The following is a 20393-nucleotide window of genomic DNA, read 5'->3' on the forward strand; positions in this document are numbered from 1 at the left end:
CTGCCTGCCCCTTGGAAAGGAGGAAACCCCAAATAAAAAATGTGTGGCTTCTACAAGCCTCTCTTCTGGCCCCTTCCCAACAAAACAGAGGCCAGGCATGTGGTGAAACCTCAGTTACAACGTGCAGATGTCAGCAGTCACTTCTGTGGGTTTTTCACTCACTTACCATTACAAAGCCACATTCCGATAGGAAAACACAGACTTACTGTAGGAATCTGGCCAGCGGTCTTTGTCCCTTTTTGATGTATCCGTCCTGAGTAGACGGTAGCATACCCAGTTGAATTCACATCTGATTGCCACGGTATGGGTGAGGGGAGTATGCGAAACCAGGTTCTGAATGGCAGAATTTGACAGCATGCTACAAGTCCAGGGAACGAGACCTGGACGGGGTCATGGCCCCGGCTTTGCTAACAACTACATGTGACCTTGCATAAGCCATTTCACCTTCCAAGGTGCCAATTTCCTTATTTTTAACAGGTGGACAGGTTGATGTTTTTCACTGTGGGAGGTGACTCGGAGGTGGACAGTGAAATCAATTCAGTGGCTGCAGATCAATATTAAAAATGTGATTCTAGGGCTGAGACAGGAATTACACAAGATGAGATTCCAAAGCATCTTCTTGTGCCAGAAAGTAAGCATGTACAGGCGCTTCCAACACCGACAATACTGGGCTATGTCAAAGGGACACAGGAGTCAACTGAAGAAGCTCCTACTGGTCAAATCTGGAAGAACTGGAGCACTGAAATCAATAGAAGGCTAATGGATTATAACCCAAATAAATATCCATGAATCCATACTGATACACTGATTGATTGAATGAATGAATGAACAAACAAACAAACAAACAGAGGAGGATAGGCAAACCTACATAATAAATTATGTAGATACTCTGCCCCTTGAGGAAATGGAATGAAACTTCCCAACCTTGGTGTGGGCTGCACATTGTGGGCTGGGAAAAGAATAAGTTGACAGTGCAGAAACATGACCAACACTGCCTTAGCCAGGGATCAAGGTCTACATCAGCAGTGATAAAGCATGTTGACAGTATGTATCCTCAACATGATGTGATGAGAATGGCACTTTACCTCAGTGGTCTTCCTCCCCAAAATCCATAACCCTAGTTTATTATTATTATTATTATTACTGATTTTGGACAGAGAGAAAGGAAACGAGAGAGGAACATCAATATGTTGTTCCACCTATTCATGCATTCATTGGTGGACACTTGTACACTTGTATGTGCCCTAATCGGGGATGGAACCTGCAACCTTGGCATATAGGGAAGACTCTCCAGCCAACCGAGCTACCTGGCCAGGGCCCCATCATCCTATTCTAGTCATGAGAAAAACATCAGACAAATTCCAACTGAGGGACATTCTACAAAATACCTGACCAGTATTCCTCAAAACTATCAAGGTCATCAAAAACAAGAAGAGCCTGAGAAACTGTGACAGCCAAGAAGAGCCTGACGAGATATGATGACTAAACAATGCTGAAGCCCGAATGGGATCCTAGAATAGGAAAGGGACATTAGGTAAAAACTAAGAAAACCTGGATAAAGTATAAGCTTTCGCTGATCTATATATATAAGTGACTGTACATCTGTATGTCCAACCAACCAGTAAACATTGACTCATGCATGTGCGATACATATAAAGGTCTCACTGGCACCAATCGCATACGTGTGTTTCGATCTGTCATTGTCAATCATGAATGTGGTTGTTTTTGTTGACATTCTGAAGCTGAAAGCAAGCAACATGGTAGACAGAATATGTAGGTGCAATCATCATGCTACTGAGAAATCTTAATAGCGAATGGGATCTTTGTAATGGCACTGGATTTATTATCAAAAGATTGCAACCTAATAATCAAAGCTGAAGTATTAACAGGATCTGCGGAAGGAGAGGTTGTTCTGATTCCAAGAATTGATTTGTCCCCGTCTGACACTGGCCTCCCATTTAAATTAATTCGAAGACAGTTTCCTGTGATGCCAGCATTTGCAATGACTATTAATAACTCACGAGGACATGCCGAAACCGGTTTGGCTCAGTGGATAGAGCGTCAGCCTGCGGACTGAGGGGTCCCAGGTTCGATTCCGGTCAAGGGCATGTACCTTGGTTGCGGGCACATCCCCAGTAGGGGGTGTGCAGGAGGCAGCTGATCGATGTTTCTCTCTCATCGATGTTTCTAGCTCTCTATCCCTCTCCCTTCCTCTCTGTGAAATATCAATAAAATATATTTAAAAAAAAAAATAACTCACGAGGACAAACTCTAGACAGAGTAGGAATATTCACACCTGAACTCGTTTTCAGACATGGTCAGTTATATGTCGCTTTCAAAGAGCATGTGACGTTAAAGTTGTAAATACTTCATCACAAGGGAAATTAATCAAGCACTCTGAAAGTGTTTTTACTCTTAATGTGGTATACAGGGAGATATTAGAATAAGTTTAATCAATTTATCAGTCACTGTTTTTACAATGTTGTTTTTATATGTTTTTGTTGTTTTTATATCATGTCTTTGTTGTTATATCATGTTGTTATTGTCTATTTATTAATCAATTTATATATTATTTTCATATACATTTTACTAATTTCCTTTCCTGACCTTTCTATTATAGAGAAAGGGCAAATAGCGATATTAAAATATTTCTTCTAATTAATATCCTTTCAATGTGCACAAATCCATGCACTGGACCACTAGTCCTGTCTAATAAAAGAGTAATATTCAAATTAACCATCACTCCACTACACCCACAAGCCACGCCTGCCAGCCAATCAGGAGAGAGTATGCAAATTAACCCAACCAAGATGGCTGCCACCCTGGAGCAAGTAGGAGGCTTGGGTTTCCCCAGCAATGGAGGAAGCCAAGCTTTCCGCACACCCTGGCGGGCCCAGGCCTCCACTCAAGGCTACAAAGTTTCAATTATAGAAGAAAAATAAATCCCAACAAAAATGGTGGCAGCCACAGAGCTGGAGAGAGCAGGAGGCTTGATTTGCCCCCGGCGATGGAGGAAGCCAAGCTTTCCGCACACCCTGGCCAGCCTAGGCCTCCACTCAAGGCTACAAAGTTTCAATTATAGAAGATAAATAAATCCCAACAAAAACGGCTGCAGCCATGGAGCAAGCAGGAGGCTTGGCTCCGCTCAAGGCTATAAAGTTTCAATTGTAGAAGATAAATAAATCCCAGATCCCAGGGCCTCCGCTTGGGTCACCAGGGGGCATGGCTGGCCTGCAAACCACCACAAGGACCCTTGCCCAGGCTACCCCACGCCCCAAGGGAACCCCCACCCTGATCCGGGACACCCTTCAGGGCAAACCAGCTGGCCCTCACCTATGCACCAGCCCTCTACTCTATCTAATTAAAAGAGTAATATGCAAATTGACCATCACTCCAACACACAAGATGGCTGTCCCCATGTGGGCAAAGATCCTGCCCCCCTGTGGACACAAGATGGCCAGCAGGGGAGGGCAGTTGGGAGGGACCAGGCCTGCAAGGGTGGGCAGTTGGGGGCGATCAGGCCGGCAGGGGAGGACAGTTAGGGGTGACCAGGCCTGCAGGGGGAGGGCAGTTAGGGGCAATCGGGCTGGCAGGGGAGCAGTTAGGCATCAATCAGGCTGGCAGGGGAGTGGTTAGGGGTGATCAGGCTGGCAGGCAGAAGTGGTTAGGGGCAATCAGGAAGGCAGGCAGGCAAGCAGTTGGGAGCCAGCAGTCCTGGATTGTGAGAGGGATGTCCGACTGCCCGTTTAGGCCCGATCCTGGTAGGCCTAGGGGTCCCATATTGGAGAGGGTGCAGGCTGGGCTGAGGGACACACACACAACCGTGCACGAATTTCGTGCACCAGGCCTCTAGTAGTAATATATTAGTGTTGGTTCATCTAATTGTGACAAATGTACCTTACTAATGTAAGGGGAAACAAAGTGGGTAACTCTCTGTACTATCTTCACAACCTTTCTGTGGATCTAAAACTGTTCTAAGTGAAAAGCTGTTTTAGTATGAAGAGTGATTAACACAAACTTTGAGTGTTATCAGCGTACATGCTCTGCAAGCTTTTCACTAGCATTAAAGACAAGGAACACTAGGGCTAAATAAGGTCACAGGAAGAAAATTCAGGTACAAGTCTCAGCTCTGCCACTTGCCCCTTGGGTAAGTCACTTCCTAACCCAAGGTCTTCAGTCTGATTCTCCCCACCTTGCAACAAGGTCAATACCCATCCTGCCTACCCACACGGTTTGGTTTGGTTTTGTAAGAAGCAAAGTAAATTAAAGTGATTTACAAATACGGACATGCTATACAAAATATGGGCATTATGATAACCAAATTCTCTAGCTCTTCCCCTAAATCAGAGCAGGCTCAGGGCTGGTGGAGACTCAGAGTCTTTTGCCTAATGAACCAGCACTTGGATTTTCAAAGGGGTACCTGGCCCCGCAGCATCCACATCACCTGAGAACTTGTTAGACACACAGAATCGTGGGTCCTACCACAGATCCACCAAATCAGAAACTCTGGGGTGGGGCCCAGGAATCTGTGGTTTTACAAGCCCTGAAGGTCATTCTGATGCTGCTGACGTTGAGACCACTGCCCCAGAGAAACCCGTCACAGACCGTGATAACTGCGTCCCGTTCACCAGGCCACACTCCTCCAGCTGGCTCCCCGCCCAGCTAGCAATCACATGGCTCTCATTTCCTCCAGGACCCCTTCCCATCTATCACCACTTGGCTAGTTCTACACGACTCCTGGGAGAGAGCAGAGGGGAAACAGTACTCCCCTCGGGGATGTGAGGAAATCCACGACGTGCTGAACCTCTGCATGAGGTAACTACCTAGTGCAAGTCCGAGAACATGGTTATTTTGTCCAACTAATCTGTGAAGTTCTTAGCAATGAGGGAAATCAGGGCATCTCTCAGAACCGCACAGCACACATTTACAAAGACCCAGATTCCAGCATCCTATCTTCCTAGTTTCCAGGCATTTGTCAAGACAAAGGTGTCTTAATCTGTGGATCAGGAGAGGCAGCTATCTCATATAAACATCCACACCCAGGTACATCCACCGGCACGCATACCGTCTGAAAAGAAGACCTGCTCATGCCAGAGAACAAAAGAGGCTTCCAGGTCCTTAAGAAAGAAACGAATGATGCAGAACTGAAAGGAACAAGCACACTGGAATGCCATTTGGCCTGGGATCAAACTAGAAAAACAGGAATTACAAGTCAGGAGTATGAGCTGGTCGGCATGAAGAAGTCATGCTGTCCGTTTTCTGAACCATGTTTAGGCCACAGTTATTCTTTTCCTATCTGACTCCTCATTGTTGCTGTTATTCCTAATGGCACGCATGCAACAAACTTAAGACTACTGTTGTAGTCTAAAGACTGTTGAAACGCGAGGGTGAAATTTCAGCCTGTTTGTGCGCACGGGTATTTCCCAGGTAAAAGGACTGAAGATACAAGCACAATGCCTCTCTAAAGCATAGAGACGGGATGTGTGTGTGTGTTGTAAGAGGAATATTACTTCTTAGCATAAGTCATACATAAATCATGCACATAAAATATGTCAACAAATAATCATTTATTTATTCACCTCCACTCTCTCCTTATTCCCTATTCACCATCTTCAGGCAAAGAGAGCTTCCAGCCCATATTTACTGACAGATAAAGTGAAAAGAAGATGAACAATACACCACCAAAATAGGCAAATTCAGCTCGAGTCAAAAAGCCAGCTAACTAAGAGAGGGTGCCAGAAGTCATGGCTGTGGAGTGGCTAGGTGCTCGCTGCACCTGCGGGCCCCTTTGTGGACCTTCAGGCAGTTGGGCCTCAGCAGGGCGTGTGGGAGGGACCCACCTGGACCCCAGCTTCTTGCGACACCCTTGGGGGGCTCCTGCGAACCCCGGCGGAGGCAGGTATTACTAGAGGATCCACATACCACATTTCTTTCTCCCTCAGTGTATGAGATGACATGTAAACTCAGGTGTGAAGTCAGAGAAGATTGTGATATTGCTGGTATTGTAACTGAAAACAATGAAGTATGCTGGAAGACAGTCACAGACCGTGTGAGTGATATCAAATCAGAAATAGCGAATGCCTTGGAGAGTCTTCGGTCACCTGCCATTTATCTTGGCTTAATGAGGCTGACGTCATGTCTAGAACTGGGTGATCAATTCAGTAATGACTTAACTGTTCAACACTCTGCTGTCCGTGACCGGACTAGATGAATGTACTGAAAGTCTCAGCTGGCACTCCGTGCACAACTTCTTACCTTGCGGGTTCGCATCAGCTTAGGAAGTATTTCCAAAACAAACCTGAGTGTGTGCTGATTGAAATGGGAATAACAATGCTGAGTTTTCCTGGGCCAAAGCCTTTGTCTATAAACTGTAATAATTACACCAAGAATTGTGAAAACAAAGGCTACTTTTGGAGAAAATATTCAATTGTTCTTCTTTGACACAGATATCAGTTATCAGTAGAAATATTTTCTGTGTGAGCAGTGATTTTTGAAGTTATGGGACAATAAATGTTCAAAATGTCTAAGCTAGCTGTTTCTCAACAGGTTTATTGCCAGAACACAAGCTTCATAAAAAAACAAAAAAAAACACTAAATCGTCATCATTGGACACATAGATTCAGGAAATTTACCATTTAAAGGAGTCCTTCTCGGCCCTGGTGGGGTGGCTTAGCTGGTTACAGCATCATCCCCATACGCCAAGGTTGCAGGTTCAATCCCCAGTCAGGGCACATACAAGAACCAATCAATGAATATACATATAAATAAGTGGAACAACAAATTGATGTTTCACTCTCTCTTTCCTCTCTCTCTCTCAAACCAATTTTTTAGAAAGTCCTCAACAAACTGAAGGGCTCATCATTCCTTAAAATGCTCTGCATTGGCTCCTCCTGCATTCTCTGCCTGCACCGTCCTGTCTACCTAACATCCAGTCCCTTCCCTCGTCTCAATCTTCCGTGTCCTCCAAGGCTTGGCGCAAATGCCCACTTTCCTGCAAAAGCATCTCCAGTCGCTCTTTCTGTGTTCCTCTAGCCACAGAGGCAGAGGCACTGCTGGGACTGGATCCACATTCTTCCTCTCTGACTCCTAGTCCTGTGCTTCCCACCACCCAGGAGGGCCTTTTAGTCAACACTTGGCAGTAGAGGCCAAATGGCCAGCCTCCACCCCAGCTCCAGCCCTCGTTCCCTTTGTGACGGTGGGTAAACTACTTAAGCCTCTCTAGGCCTTTGATAGTCAGGGGTTCTTTGGGTAGAAGCAACAGAAACCAATCGGGCAAATAAAACCAGAGAAAATGTACTGGGAAACATCAGTTTGAGGAACTGAAGGGAGGCTGGAGAAGCAAGCAGTGGCACAGCTTCAGGAGACCGGAAGCGAGACCACAGCAGTGGGGACCGAACGGGAACACACCCTAGGCAGCAGAATCTGCATGACCCCCAGCATTGGACCCAGACTCCTGCGGGAGGCTCACAGGGCCACCCATGGCCACGGAGAATGGGGCCCTCATCTGGTCCCAACGGGTCATATCCCAAGGCAAGGAGTGTCCTCAAAGGGAACCTGGAAGGGCAAGTGGATGTTGGAGAACCAAAGAGCAAATACTGTCATTGTTCCGCGGTCATCTTTAAGGCAGGATGTTCCCCATTCCCTAATGCCTCCGACAAGCTCCAAAGGAGTTCATTCTATATACACTAAACATTTGCTTGAGGCAGCTCTGAACCTGCGAGAAAAACCCATGGGTCTTCCCTTTATGCTCTGAGGCCTTCAGATACCCCTAACTCACTTTATCTCAGCTGCTAGACATCTGAGCTACACCAGAATTGGAGCCAGCAAGTTATTGTTTTTTTATTGATTTTAGAGAGAGGGAGAAAGTGAAAGAGGGAGGGGGAGCGAGGGAGGGAGGAAGAGAGGGGGAGAGAGAGAGAGATTTGTTGTCCCATGTATTCAGGCATTCATTGGTTGAATCTTGTATGTGCCCTGACAGGAGAGGGAACCCAAAACCTTGGCATATCGGGAGGACACTCTGACCAACTGAGCTACCCAGCCAGGGCTCCAGCAAGTTATGTTAAGAGCCTTTCATGGTTATGCTGGAGAACAGGTTGTCAGACCTTATTCAGTTTGTTACAAAGGTACTAAAAACACAACTTTGGATTAAATTGCCCACAGCAAATAAACCTACAGGTAGCACCACAGTAATTACCTCTAGGAAGAGGAAGTAAACCCCTCCACCGCCTCGCTGCCACCTGACCTCCTGCAAGCAGCAGAAACAAAAGGGCGGGACTTCCCATGTCCAGCTCCTCCGAGGATTCCCCAGCCACATTCGCTTTCCTCCTCCACTTCAGACCATTAATAGCCTGAATCATGACCCAGAGAAAAAAGGAACTTCTCTCTCCAGGGTCCCAATTAAAATGCAGACTCGTTCCCTTTGATCCACATGTCTCAGTTCTAATTGAATTCTCTGCGACTGTTTAATACCTATACCCCCTTCTAACTGTCATCCCCTAGATGGGAGGCAACACATCTACCTACTTCACCTCCAGGTGCCCTGTGCCCAGCGCGGTGCCTGGCACACCATGTGCGTGCTCCATCAGTACTTATTTAATGTATGAACAAACATCCTACTGCATGCATTCATCCTAGGAAGGTATTTCCTTCAAGTTTAACCATGTTTGTGAAATTAGAAAAATATTTAGCTTTTGCTTCTAAACATTTCAGATCACTGCCCACCACAAACGATTTGGAGAAGAATTTTTGTTTTATAAGATTCAAACTGTAACTTTAAATTTCTTATATTGCATTTGATATCAAGACAGAAAACAAGTACGGGAATCTTTAATTACAGTGCCACTTTTTAACACACGTGTTATATTGAGAAAAGTGTTTGACCCACAGAATGACGATCTCTTGCGGGGCTGCTTGTTGCAATTTAATTTCTTTGTACTTTCACATTCAAGCGATTTTTCAATTCAGGTCCACTCTCTCCTGAAATCACCAATGAGAAAGAACATCCTTTGGGGTTGTCTAGCCCACACCTCTCAGAGAACTGGGTTTATTACCTTGGCTATTATTTTGTGAGCAGACAACCTAGACAGCGACATGGTGTTCATCTAAAGAAATTTATATGAAATTGACTTGTTTCTCAGCTTAAAATCCACATATTATTGTTATTATTATTTAAGAAACATAGTCCACTCATACCCCAAGAGTCATGGGGAGTCTAGAAACAATCACTGTCTGGCTCCCAAACAAACAGATTTACTCATCGAGTGATTATGAAGCCAGTCCAAGGAAAATTCAATTTTAGGGTATAAACAACGTGATTAAGAACAATGAAATTACCGTTGCATTTTCTAAATTTTTTCAAGTTGAAGAAGAAAATGTTTAACCAAATACAAAAGCATCAGCTGACTAGCTAAAGGAGAAATTCTTTGACTTCCTCATGCTGCTGCTCCACTGACTATAGAGGAATTTTTTAATGCTCACAGGGATGACATAAGCCCAGGGATGACCCTGGACTGCAGCCTGCCTGCTACAGCTTCTACAAAGGATCATCTCTGAAGTCACCCATATGTGCCGGTCTTTACGTGTAAGAGGAATCCTTTACAGAAAACATTTTATTCCAGTTTTTGAAAATTCAGATGTCTTTGGTAGTTTTATCTTATTACAAAAAATTTCCCAGCATATACAAAAGTTACACTTTCAGCAGCACTATCCAGCAGGAATGTAATAGGGGCCAAATGTGTAATTTTAATTTTATTTAAGTATCCAATTAAAAAAGTACAAAAGGAAACAGATATAATTATTTTTAATTATACATTACTAGAGGCCTGGTGCACGAAATTCGTGCACTTGGCGGGGGGTAGGGGGGGTCCCTCAGCCTGGCCTGCACCCTCGCAGTTCGGGAGCCCTGGGGGGATGTCCGACTGATGGCTTAGTGGGCCTCAGCCGTCAATCAGACATCCTTAGCATTGCCACGGAGGCGGGAGAGGCTCCCACCACTGCTGCTGCACTCGCCAGCTGTGAGCCCGGCTTCTGGCTGAGCGGCACTCCCCCTGTGGGAGCACACTGACCACCAGGGGGCAGCTCCTGCGTTGAGTGTCTGCCCCCTGGTGGTCAGCGCGCATCATAGTGACCGGTCATTCCACCATTCGGTCATTTGCATATTAGCCTTTTATTATGTAGAATGATGTATCCAAAATATTATCATTTCAACATATAAATGATAAAAAATTATTGAGATAATTTTATTCTTTTTTGTACAAACTCTTTGAAACTTAGTGTGTATTTTACACTTATAGCACATCTCAATAAAGATTAGCCACATTTTGAATGCTCAATAGCCACATGTGCACAATGGCACCCCAGAAGACAGCAGGTACTATAGAAAATAGTATTAAAAACCTCATGAACTCATCACCTTGCTTCAGTAATCACTAACTCCCCAACAGCCATGTTTCTTCTATACTCTTTCCAACCCCCAAATTATTTTGAAGCAAATCCTAGCAATCATAGCATTTTATCCATGTTCAAATTTCCTTGATTATCTCATAATTTTGTTAACAGTTGATTTGTTCAAACCAAAATCTAAACTATCAACTATGAATATCTCTTTTTAATGACAATATTTTTTATGACACCAACGCAATGGGAGTTACATTTTCAGTAAATTGCTTTATTCATTCTGATATTTATTAAACATCTATCTTTTGCCAGGCACTGTTCTAGCCCCAAGACACAACAAAGAACAAGACTCAAAAAAACTCCGTGTTTAGCTCCTGACTGCACATTAGGACTGTTTGGGGAAGCTTTAAAAAAATACCAGTTAAAAAAAAATAGTTTCATCAACTAGCACATAGATAAATAAATCATGGTATATACATACAATGGGGTGTTATATAAAGGAATTAAGTAATGATTCATGCCACAACAGGTAAGAATCTTGAATACAACATGCTAAGAGAAAAAACACATATTGCATTATTCCATTTACATGAAATGTACAGAAAAGGCAAATCCATTAATATATGAAATAGATTAATAGTTGAGTGCAGATTTCTTTTGGATGATGAAATATTCTAAAATTAATTATGGTGATGGTTGCACAACTGTGAATATACTAAAAACCATTGAAATGCATACATTAAATGGGTAAATTATACAAAATGTGAATTATATCTTAATAAAACTGTTATTCAAAAAGAAGTAGCCCAGCTGATGTGACTCAGTGACTGAGCATCAACCTATGAACCAGGAGGTCACGTTCAATTCCCAATTAGGGCACATGCCCAGGTTATGGGTTAGAGTCTCATCATTGATTTTTCTATCTCTCTCCCCCTCCCCCTTCCTATCTAAAATCAATTAAAATATAGATATATAGATATAGATATATAGATATATATGAATAAAGTAACTGGATAAAACATGTTACATTCACACAATGGAATACTACCCAGTTATAATATAGACTGAGAAAACTCCTTTAAAAAAGAAAACAACCCTCCTTACCCCAAGCCACTTGATCCAGAAACTCTGGGAGTGGGGGCTTGTCAGGGAAAATTTTTAAGGACCCTAAGCGATTCTAATGTAAGCCAGATGAGACTCAGTGGTTTCAGGGAAGATTCTGTCAAGTGACCAACAATTACAATCAGTGTGATAACTGCTCCCTATAAAATGAGTAGGCAAAGGGGTGTTTTCTAACTTCAACTTGGAGGCGGCAGAGGGCTTCCTACAAGTGACATCCATGCTGAAACGTGATGAATGATGGGAAGTAGCCAGAGGAATATGGGGGAGGAAGAAAAGGTTATAAGGACAGAAGATTACGCATAAACTGCGTGGCCCGGGGAGAGTGGCAGGGGGCTGAACTGAGTTCACTGTGACTGGAACACACAGAGCAATGAGCTAAGAGGAGCTGATGCATAGATGACCTGGTAAATCAGGTTAAAAATGTAAAATATTCATTGATCAATAAAACACTGACAAAAATTTAGTTCAAATTCCATAACAGTTTTTTTAAAATATATTTTTATTGATTTCAGAGAAGAAGGGAGGAGAGAGAGATGGAAACATCCATGATGAGAGAGAATCATTGACCGGCTGCCTCCTGCACGTCCCCTACTGGGGATCGAGCCCGCAACCTAGGCATGTGCCCTTGACCAGAATCGAACCCGGGACCCTTCAGTCCGCAGGCCGACGCTCTATCCACGGAGCCAAACCAGCCAGGGCTCCATAACAGTTTTAACATATTTTAATAACATTATACCATTTATGTGAAAAAAAGTGCATATAAGATGCAAGATATTTACTCTGTTTGCTTTGTGTAGGGGTTTGAGATCTTGCAATATCTCCAAGGTAAAAACAACCACAATAGGTGCTTTGCATGGACTTTAATAACTAGGATTTTTATTGCTTCATCATAAACTGATGAAGGCACTCGACTGCCGATGCACAGCAGGCAAAACCTACAGGATTTCTCTTTAGATTTAGGTGAAAGTAAATTTAAATTTAGGTTAAAGAATTTCCTTTCCTCCTATATTAAATTCCTGTCAGGCCCTATGCCTGGATAGTGGGCTCAATCCTCAGTGTGGGACATGCAGGAGGCAGCCAATCAATGATTCTCTCTCATTATTGATATTTCTATCTCTCTCTACCTCTCTCTCTCTCTCTGAAATCAATAAAAATTTATTTTTTTAAAAAGAATAAAACCAAATAAAGTTGTACTATGGATAGGATACCAGGCTTAGTGATGTGAGGGATAGAAACAGAAAATGCATATTGGCCCTGCCTTCAAAGCATTTACAACCTAGAAAGGAAGGCGGCGGTACATGTGAATATGTAAGTCAGGAGGCACTCTGGTGAGGAAATGGGGGAATATGAAAGGACCGAAGTGCTGATGGTAAGAATCCCGACATACTCAGTAGTCAGAGAGTGAACTGGAGACGCTCAGGGTTTTTTGTGTGTTGTTTTTAATGCTGTGAGAGATTGAGTTCAGAGAGATTATTCTGGCGGAAGTAGCTTATGAGGTCAGTCTTGAAAGATGTGGGTTTTCACAAGAAGACACAATGAACGAGCTTTCTAGGCAACAAATGTCTGAGCAAAGGCAACTCTGTGGCTGAATCAAGTCTGGCCGCCGATGCACAGCAGGCAAAACCTATAGGATTTCTCTTTAGATCTAGGTGAAAGTAAATTTAAAGTTAGGTTAAAGAATTTCCTTTCCTCCTATAGTAAAGTCCCTCAACTTCCAGGCCCACAAACCATAAACTCAACCACAAAAATCAATGGCAGTAAGAGCCTCAATAATTCAGAAAGTAGTGCAACTAGAAACTTGATATTGGCAGCAGAAAGTTTGTAGCCCAACAACCTCAGTTCGTTTTAATATATTGTATCACTGGACTCTACCATAATGAAGTAACTGCCAATTAAGCAGCAAGAGGAGGACACATTTCTGTGGAGTGAAGGAGCTAAAGGTTTAGAGTTAGAAGGACCATTAACAGAATCTAGTTCAGCAATTTACAACGGATCCTGCAAGTTCCTGGAGCTTGGCTGCAGTTTCTTCATCTGTAAGATTAAAAGAGATATTATGGGCTTACGGCAGCCTAGTAGTATCTGGCCTGTGAGATAACTATTAACTATTATTGAGACTATATCTGAATGAGAAAACAACAAATCTTCTTTCGGCTAAGCAATAGCTTTTGTCACAAATAAAGCTAAATGCTTATTGACCGTAATGGTAGAAAACAATTTCAGTTTCTTGGAAGAGGCCCAGAACAAAAGAGAGAAAATGATCTGGAATTCTAGTTCTGCCAGGATAACCTTGGGAAAATGGTTAACCGGCTGGAGCCTCAATTTCCCACCTGGTTAGAAATACCTAGCTAGCTAGTAAGACTACTATAATGTTTAATGAGGTAATCTACACAAAGTCCCCAGTATATATCCAGTTCTTAGTAGGTGCTCAATCAATAGTAGTTATTGGTATTTAATTTTTCCAATAGGAAAAAAAAAAAAAGAATAAACATGAAAATTAAAACCAGCAATGAAATCACCATTCTGCATATTGCAAAGAAAAATTTTCATCACCCATTTAGTAACTATTTCTTGCATACCTACTGTGTGCGTCAGGCATTGAGTCAGGCATTGCGTCAGGCATTGCGGTTGACATTGATAGAGTGATAACAAGACGGATAAGATCGCTACTTTTCCATTCTAGTGGAGGAAGGCAGATGGTAGTACACAGCCCAAGGACATAGTTTCAGAGAGGAGCGCTAGGAGAAACATGGAGCAGGGAGGCGTGCTAGCAAGTTGGTGGAGGGCTGTAGCTTGGATCCATTTCAGTTCAGGCCTGCCTGACTGGTGTCCTTTGGCCAGAAGGGGGACCTCACTTTGTATGATGCTTGGGAGTAGAATGTACATGACCAGAAGTCAGACCTACTCTTTCACCTGCCTGTGGAAGGACCTCTTTTGCATCGGCAGCTTAAAAATACTTCTAAATGCTTCCATCCCAGTACTCAAACCCTGAGGGTCAGTGCAACACCTGGGGAACTTCGTGTACCTCAACCCCAGACACTTCGAGAGACAACTTCACAGTCCCCTCCGATCAGAGTCCACACTCAGGAGACTGGTGGTTTGTGAGATGGAGGAGGAAACATACAAGTGGGCAAAAGGTGGCGGGCAAGTTTGATTACCGAAGGAGGGCGGCGCGCCCAGGCTTAAGAAATGTCAGTGCGATCCACCACCAAGCTCAGGACGCTGGGAAGCCCGAAGAGGCGAGTGCCCTCCGCCGCGCACCGCGAAGCGGAGCAGGCCGGGGGAGCGAGGCTGGAGAGGCGGGCGCCTGCAAGGCCAGCGTCGCCCGGGTTCCCCCCGCCGCGCCCCAACGCGCGGATGTGGTAAAGCTCCGAGCTCAGCTCCATTAACCAGGTTTCCTGTGCCTCCCGCCCCGCCGCGGCGGCGCGCCTCCCCGCAGCCCAGGACAGCTCTTGGGCGTCGCATCCTCCGCCCCCGCGACCCAGGCCCGCGAGTTCGGCGCCTTCTCGCCATCAATCCCAGCCAAACCGTCCCTCCAAGGACCGAGCTCTAGGGTGGGCGCACTCAAACCCCACATCCATAGAGACTGGCGCCGGCACCGAGACGACCTCCCCGGCTCGGGGCGGCCCCACCGGCCGGTTCTCCCTCGGCGACAGGAGGCTGACCCCGGTCTTGCAGAGACTGGCGGTCACCCCCACCCTCCGCTCCGAAATCGCAGCCCCGCCGAGCCCGCGCCGGCGCCGGGCCCCCACCACACCCAGCACCGTTCCCACAGGCGTCCGGCGCTTACCTGCACGCTCTGCCGCCGGGGACGCCACCTAGTTCCCATCCACAGACCCAGGAGGAGGCAAAGAGACTTCCCTGGTCCCCCCGCAATGCGCAGCTGACAGTTCCCGCAGCGGCTGCGGGAGACTGGGGCGGGGACGGCCACTCGCTGGCGGACAGAGAGGCCGGAGCCCGCGCCACGCACTAACTGTCCTGCGCTCGCGCCCCTTGGTCGGGCCCAGCTCGCGGACGCCACGACCGCGCCGCCAGTTCCCAGGACTTTGCCCAGAACTTCGCGCTCGTCGCCTGCGGATCAGCAGGAGGGGGTGAGCGAGGAGGCGGGGCCTGAGCCCGCCATGGGGCGGGGCCACGAGCGGAGGGCGGGGAAGACGGGAGGGGCAGCAGAGTGACCCACACTCCCACCAATCAAAAGTCGGCTCCGGGGAAGGAGGTGGGGCGATGCGCTAGGAAGAAGCGGACGGATTCCATGACGCAGTCGAGGGAGTCGGTACCACGGGTTCCCGACAGGTGCGAAGGGCAGCGGGAGGGGAGAGCTGCGTGGGGCCTGGGAAGGGGCGTCCAGCGGCCCAGCGTGCTGCCTTGCGCCGTGGGTGCTCCATCAGTATTTGTGGAGGGGCGTTTCCCGCCAGGGAGGGAGGGCGAAGGGAAGGCGGCGCGGGAGGGGCTGGTTCAAGGAGAAGCTCCCGAGGACACTTGTGGTCGAACAGGCAAAGAGGACTCGACCTCTTGAGGAAGTCAAATTGAGGCAAAGGGATCGAGAACGGAGAACAATGGGTGGTGCAGGGAGGATTGCAGCACAGGGTGGCAGACATTCGGCGTGGGACCCCACGCTGGACTCTGACCTGACATCCCGAGGCAGTGATGCAGATTCGTGCCGCGTCCCAGGAGAAAACCCAGGAGGGCGGTTGTTCTGTTCTTTGCAGTTCGTGTGCAGGGGGTGGGAGGACAGAGAGAAAGCTTCGTAGTTAAAATTAAAACGCAGGAGCTCCTTGAAAAACAATGAAGTCCACCTGACTGGACTGCCCACTCGCTCCTCTTCGATCCTGGCATGAATGCAAGCAACGGATCACCTGGGGTCAGTTTGGAGCCTGCAAACGGGTAGGGTAATTAACATTTACCGAGCGCCTACTGCGTGCGTCCGGCCCAGTTGTGGGCGTGCAGCCGCGATGGTGCACCAGGTTCTTGCTCTCGCGGAGCTTATATTTTTGTGGGGAGACAGACCATAAACAAAGAAAATACAAATATAAACCAACGAGGAAATGCTGGTGAGCACTGAAGGCAATTGCTAAGCTGAGCTTTCAAAAGCGATGATGTGTGTGATCGGGAGCTGCGAAGCGCCCTGGGGGCCTCTCTGGGGAGGTGGCTTTTAAGCAGATTCCTGAACCCGAAAAGGAACCGGTCTCCAAAGAGCGGTCCAGGCCGAGGGAACAGCAAAGGCAAGCTGTGTAACCGCCCTGAAGACCGTGTAACCTGCCTCACGGAGCTCGCTCGCCTGGCTCGGTGCCTGGCACAGGAGGGGCTCCAGAATGTTAAATTCCAGTGCCATCTGCCACCCGCGGCACCCGACATATTTCCAGTTTCCCAGCTGACCCCAAATTAAGGTGTCTGAGGCTCTTGCCAGAGCCATGCTATTCACATTTCATTCACCGCGCTAGGTTCCCCGCTTCTGGAACCCTCCCTGTCGCGGGAGGTCTGGGACTGTTTTGAATCTGGCAAGTAGCCAGCGAGGGAGGGCGGATACTGACCAGCTGCAGAGTGAACCCAGTGTCCGGCTGCCCGCATCTGCACAAGGAAAACCTTACTGGAGAAGATTTAAAATCGAATGACTAGGAGGATCTTAAAGAATCCCCACCCCGCGCCACTCCGCACCAGGAGGTACCTTGGCCACCCCAGCATGGATCGCCTGAGCAGCTCAGATGTTGTTTTCCCAACCCTTCTTGCGTTTTTCAGTAATTCCTCTCCCAGTGAGAAGTTCAATTTTTCCTCCCCTTCTTCCCTCAAGCTCTGTTATTTCTCTCTTTTTCCATTCCTCTCCCTACTTCCCACCCTCACCCTATTACATTAGCATTGTTTTCTGTGCAGGAAATAAGCCTTACATCCTAAAGGGAGTTATTTACATAGGGTTTTATTGTTGAAATGAGCATTGGATTTTTAGCTGCTTCAATTTCTTCCAGCTAACCAAGTGCTTAGCTGGGGGAGAGAGAGAGAGAGAGAGAGAGAGAGAGAGAGAGAGAGAGAGAGAGAGAGAGAGAGAGAATATCTTATATGCATTCTATTTGTATTTGAGGCAGTTAATTGGACAGGATGAGAAAGTTACTCAGCTTGTACCTTACCTCCTAGAACAAGAGGAATCATAGTGTCTTTTCACAGCCCCATTTCCTCTTCTCCTAAATAAGCTTCCAGGCTCACCAGCCCTAAACACAAAAGGAAAAAAATTACAGTTGAATCCCACGCAGAGCTAATTATTCTTGAAAAAGCTTGTTAATGTCCTAAAGTTGGTTTTATCCACAAGAGTTTTATTTTAAAGTGCCGATCTACAAATCTACTCCAGCAAGATCAATGGTTCTATAGAAAGAGCATCTAAAGAGCCTCTTCTTTGAACTATTGAACAAATACTTTACTTTGAAGAGACACCACCGCGGTGAAAATTCTTCGTAGTTGGCTGAATGATCTTAGCTTCTGAAGTCCGTAATATATAAGCATGTGCTTAAAGAGTTTACATGTTTTGATAGTAAAGGAAGCCGATGAGAACAGAGTTTTGTGGAGGGAGGACTTAAGAGGCCTCTAGAATCAGACTCTCTGGGTTCCTGTCTTGTGATCTTCCTGATTCTGAGAGCCCTTTTCCTTGTCTGGTAAAATGGAGACAGTCATTACTGAGCTACAGGAAGAGTTTTAGCATCAGCCTGAAAATACTTTCACATAGCCTAACTCAAGAGTTCTCCATCTCAGCACTATGGACCGTTTGGGCCAGATACATTTTTGTTCTGGGCGCTATTCTGTGCAGTTAGCGTGTCTTTGGCCTCAACCCACTAGATTCAAGGAACACCTTTATATATATATTTATTGCTTTCAGAGAGGAAGGGAGAGGGAGAGAGAGATAGAACCATCAATGATGAGAGAGGACCATTGATTGGCTGCCTCCTGCACGCCCCCTACTGGGGATCGAGCCCGAAACCTGGGCATGTGTCCTTGACCGGAATCGAACCCGGGACCCTTCAGTCCCCAGGCTGACGCTCTATCCACTGAGCCAAGCCAGCCAGGGCTCAAGGAACACCTTCTTCCCACAACCAAAAGGTCTCCGGACATTGCCAGATGTCTCCTGGAGGGCAAAATCGCTCCTGCTGAGTACCATCAGCCTGGCACATAGCAAGTGCCCACAGATTAGGAGGCAATATAGGGTGTGCTTAAAGATAAGGATTTCCAGAGTTCACGGCAAAATTTCCTTCCCTAAACCTCATCAGGAAAAATGGAATCACAATAATGCTAACTCCTTAAGACTGGCCAAGAATTACATAAATATGTGCTTGTGAAGGCAATTTGAACAGTGCCTAGCACATAGTCAGCTTAAGACATTCTGTTCCCGTTTTCTTCCTCTGAAGTGAGGGGATTGGACGAGGTCAGGATGACATATCTTGGCCTATTTGCTGCTACTCCTCTCCCTGCCTTAAGCCAGGTATCACTAGTAAGCCAACGCTGCCTTCCCACCGAGCCCAAATAGGGACTGAGTCCTTCTAAACACAGCCCTTTAGGAAGCGACTCCTGAAGGGCCAGCACGTGAGGCGATGTTGAATTACCATGCTGGCTCTTTATAAACGGTAAGCCATTTTAGGATGAAGATCTTAAGTCACTATGAGATTAGAGCCTAACCCTTCCCGATGGTGACTCTAGATAGACAATGTGATAAGAAGGAACTGTGGTTCTTCATTCATCAATCCCTTTTATGAGTCAGGGGGAGAGTGTTCCAGCATCTTGACTAGAATCGCGGTCTATGAGTGGTTAGACGCAGGGGTGGGCAAACTTTTTGACTCGAGGGCCACAACGGGTTCTTTTTTTTTTTTTTTTTAATATATTTTATTGACATTTTACAGAGAGGAAGGGAGAGGGATAGAGAGCTAGAAACATCGATGAGAGAGAAACATCGATCAGCTGCCTCCTGCACACCCCCCACCGGGGATGTGCCCGCAACCAAGGTACATGCCCTTGACCGGAATCGAACCCGGGACCCTTCAGTCCGCAGGCCGACGCTCTATCCACTGAGCCAAACCGGTTTCGGCCACAATGGGTTCTTAAACTGGACCGGAGGGCCGGAACAAAAGCATGGATGGAGTGTTTGTGTGAACTAATATAAATTCAAAGTAAAGGAGCGGAGGGGAGAGCAAGAGAACCGGATAGAACAGCCGGATCCAGCCCGCGGGCCATAGTTTGCCCACGGCTGATTAGAGGCTGCATCTCCTACCCTCTTCAAGTGTCCTCTTATGCCACTCCCACGACTGATGGGAGGTGGAGAGAAAAACACTTGCCTGAAGCAGATGTGACCTTGCCCACCCTGTGCACTCCTACGCACTTCCTTTCTCCTGCACTGCTATCTGGGAAATGAACAGAAGTATTTGGTTGCGTAGGAACACCATGTAAACATTCTTTCAAAAGTCCTCATGATTCAGGACTAGACAAGAATCAGTAAATTCCTTCATGAAATACAGACCGACTGCCTCCTTTGGGTAAGGGGCCATTCTCAGCAGGCACTTTGAGAGATCCAAAGATGAATCAGTGGGTGTCCCTGCCCTCCATGATATCAGACACGGACGTAAATATCTACAACATAAGCTAAAAGATGGGGAAATGTCCTAAGAGAGGCATGAAAAATGTGTTCAGAGAACCGAGAAATTATTTTGGGAATTAGGAGCAGGGAGTCACTTCCTGCATGTCTTTGCTGACATTTTTAACTTTTCCATCAAAAATTCTTACTTGTTACAATAAAGTGATTCTTGTAGAGGAAGTTGCAACATTGGTAGGCTTCCTGGTTTAGACGGAGCTTCTGCTTAAAGTGGATATTATCAGTGCAGCTAAAAGTGACAGTTTATTCTAATAGTCAT

The 20393-nt window shown here is 46.1% G+C and overlaps 1 protein-coding gene across 4 annotated transcripts in view; it reads right to left on the reverse strand.

Moving 5' to 3' along the window:
• The window catches only part of OSBPL3 (oxysterol binding protein like 3), a 151089-nt gene extending 135494 nt beyond the window's left edge, over nucleotides 1–15595 (reverse strand). For 2 of the 4 annotated variants that reach the window (XM_080666458.1, XM_080666456.1), the window contains exon 1: nucleotides 15305–15595. The gene's annotated coding sequence lies outside the window, so the exon portion shown is untranslated. The remainder of the gene's footprint in view (nucleotides 1–15304) is intronic. The other 2 variants (XM_080666459.1, XM_080666457.1) reach the window with 2 other exon arrangements.
• Between the last annotated feature and the right edge of the window lie 4798 nt (nucleotides 15596–20393).

This window comes from Plecotus auritus (genome assembly GCF_963455305.1).
Source record: "Plecotus auritus genome assembly, chromosome: 4".
NCBI lineage: Eukaryota > Metazoa > Chordata > Mammalia > Chiroptera > Vespertilionidae > Plecotus > Plecotus auritus.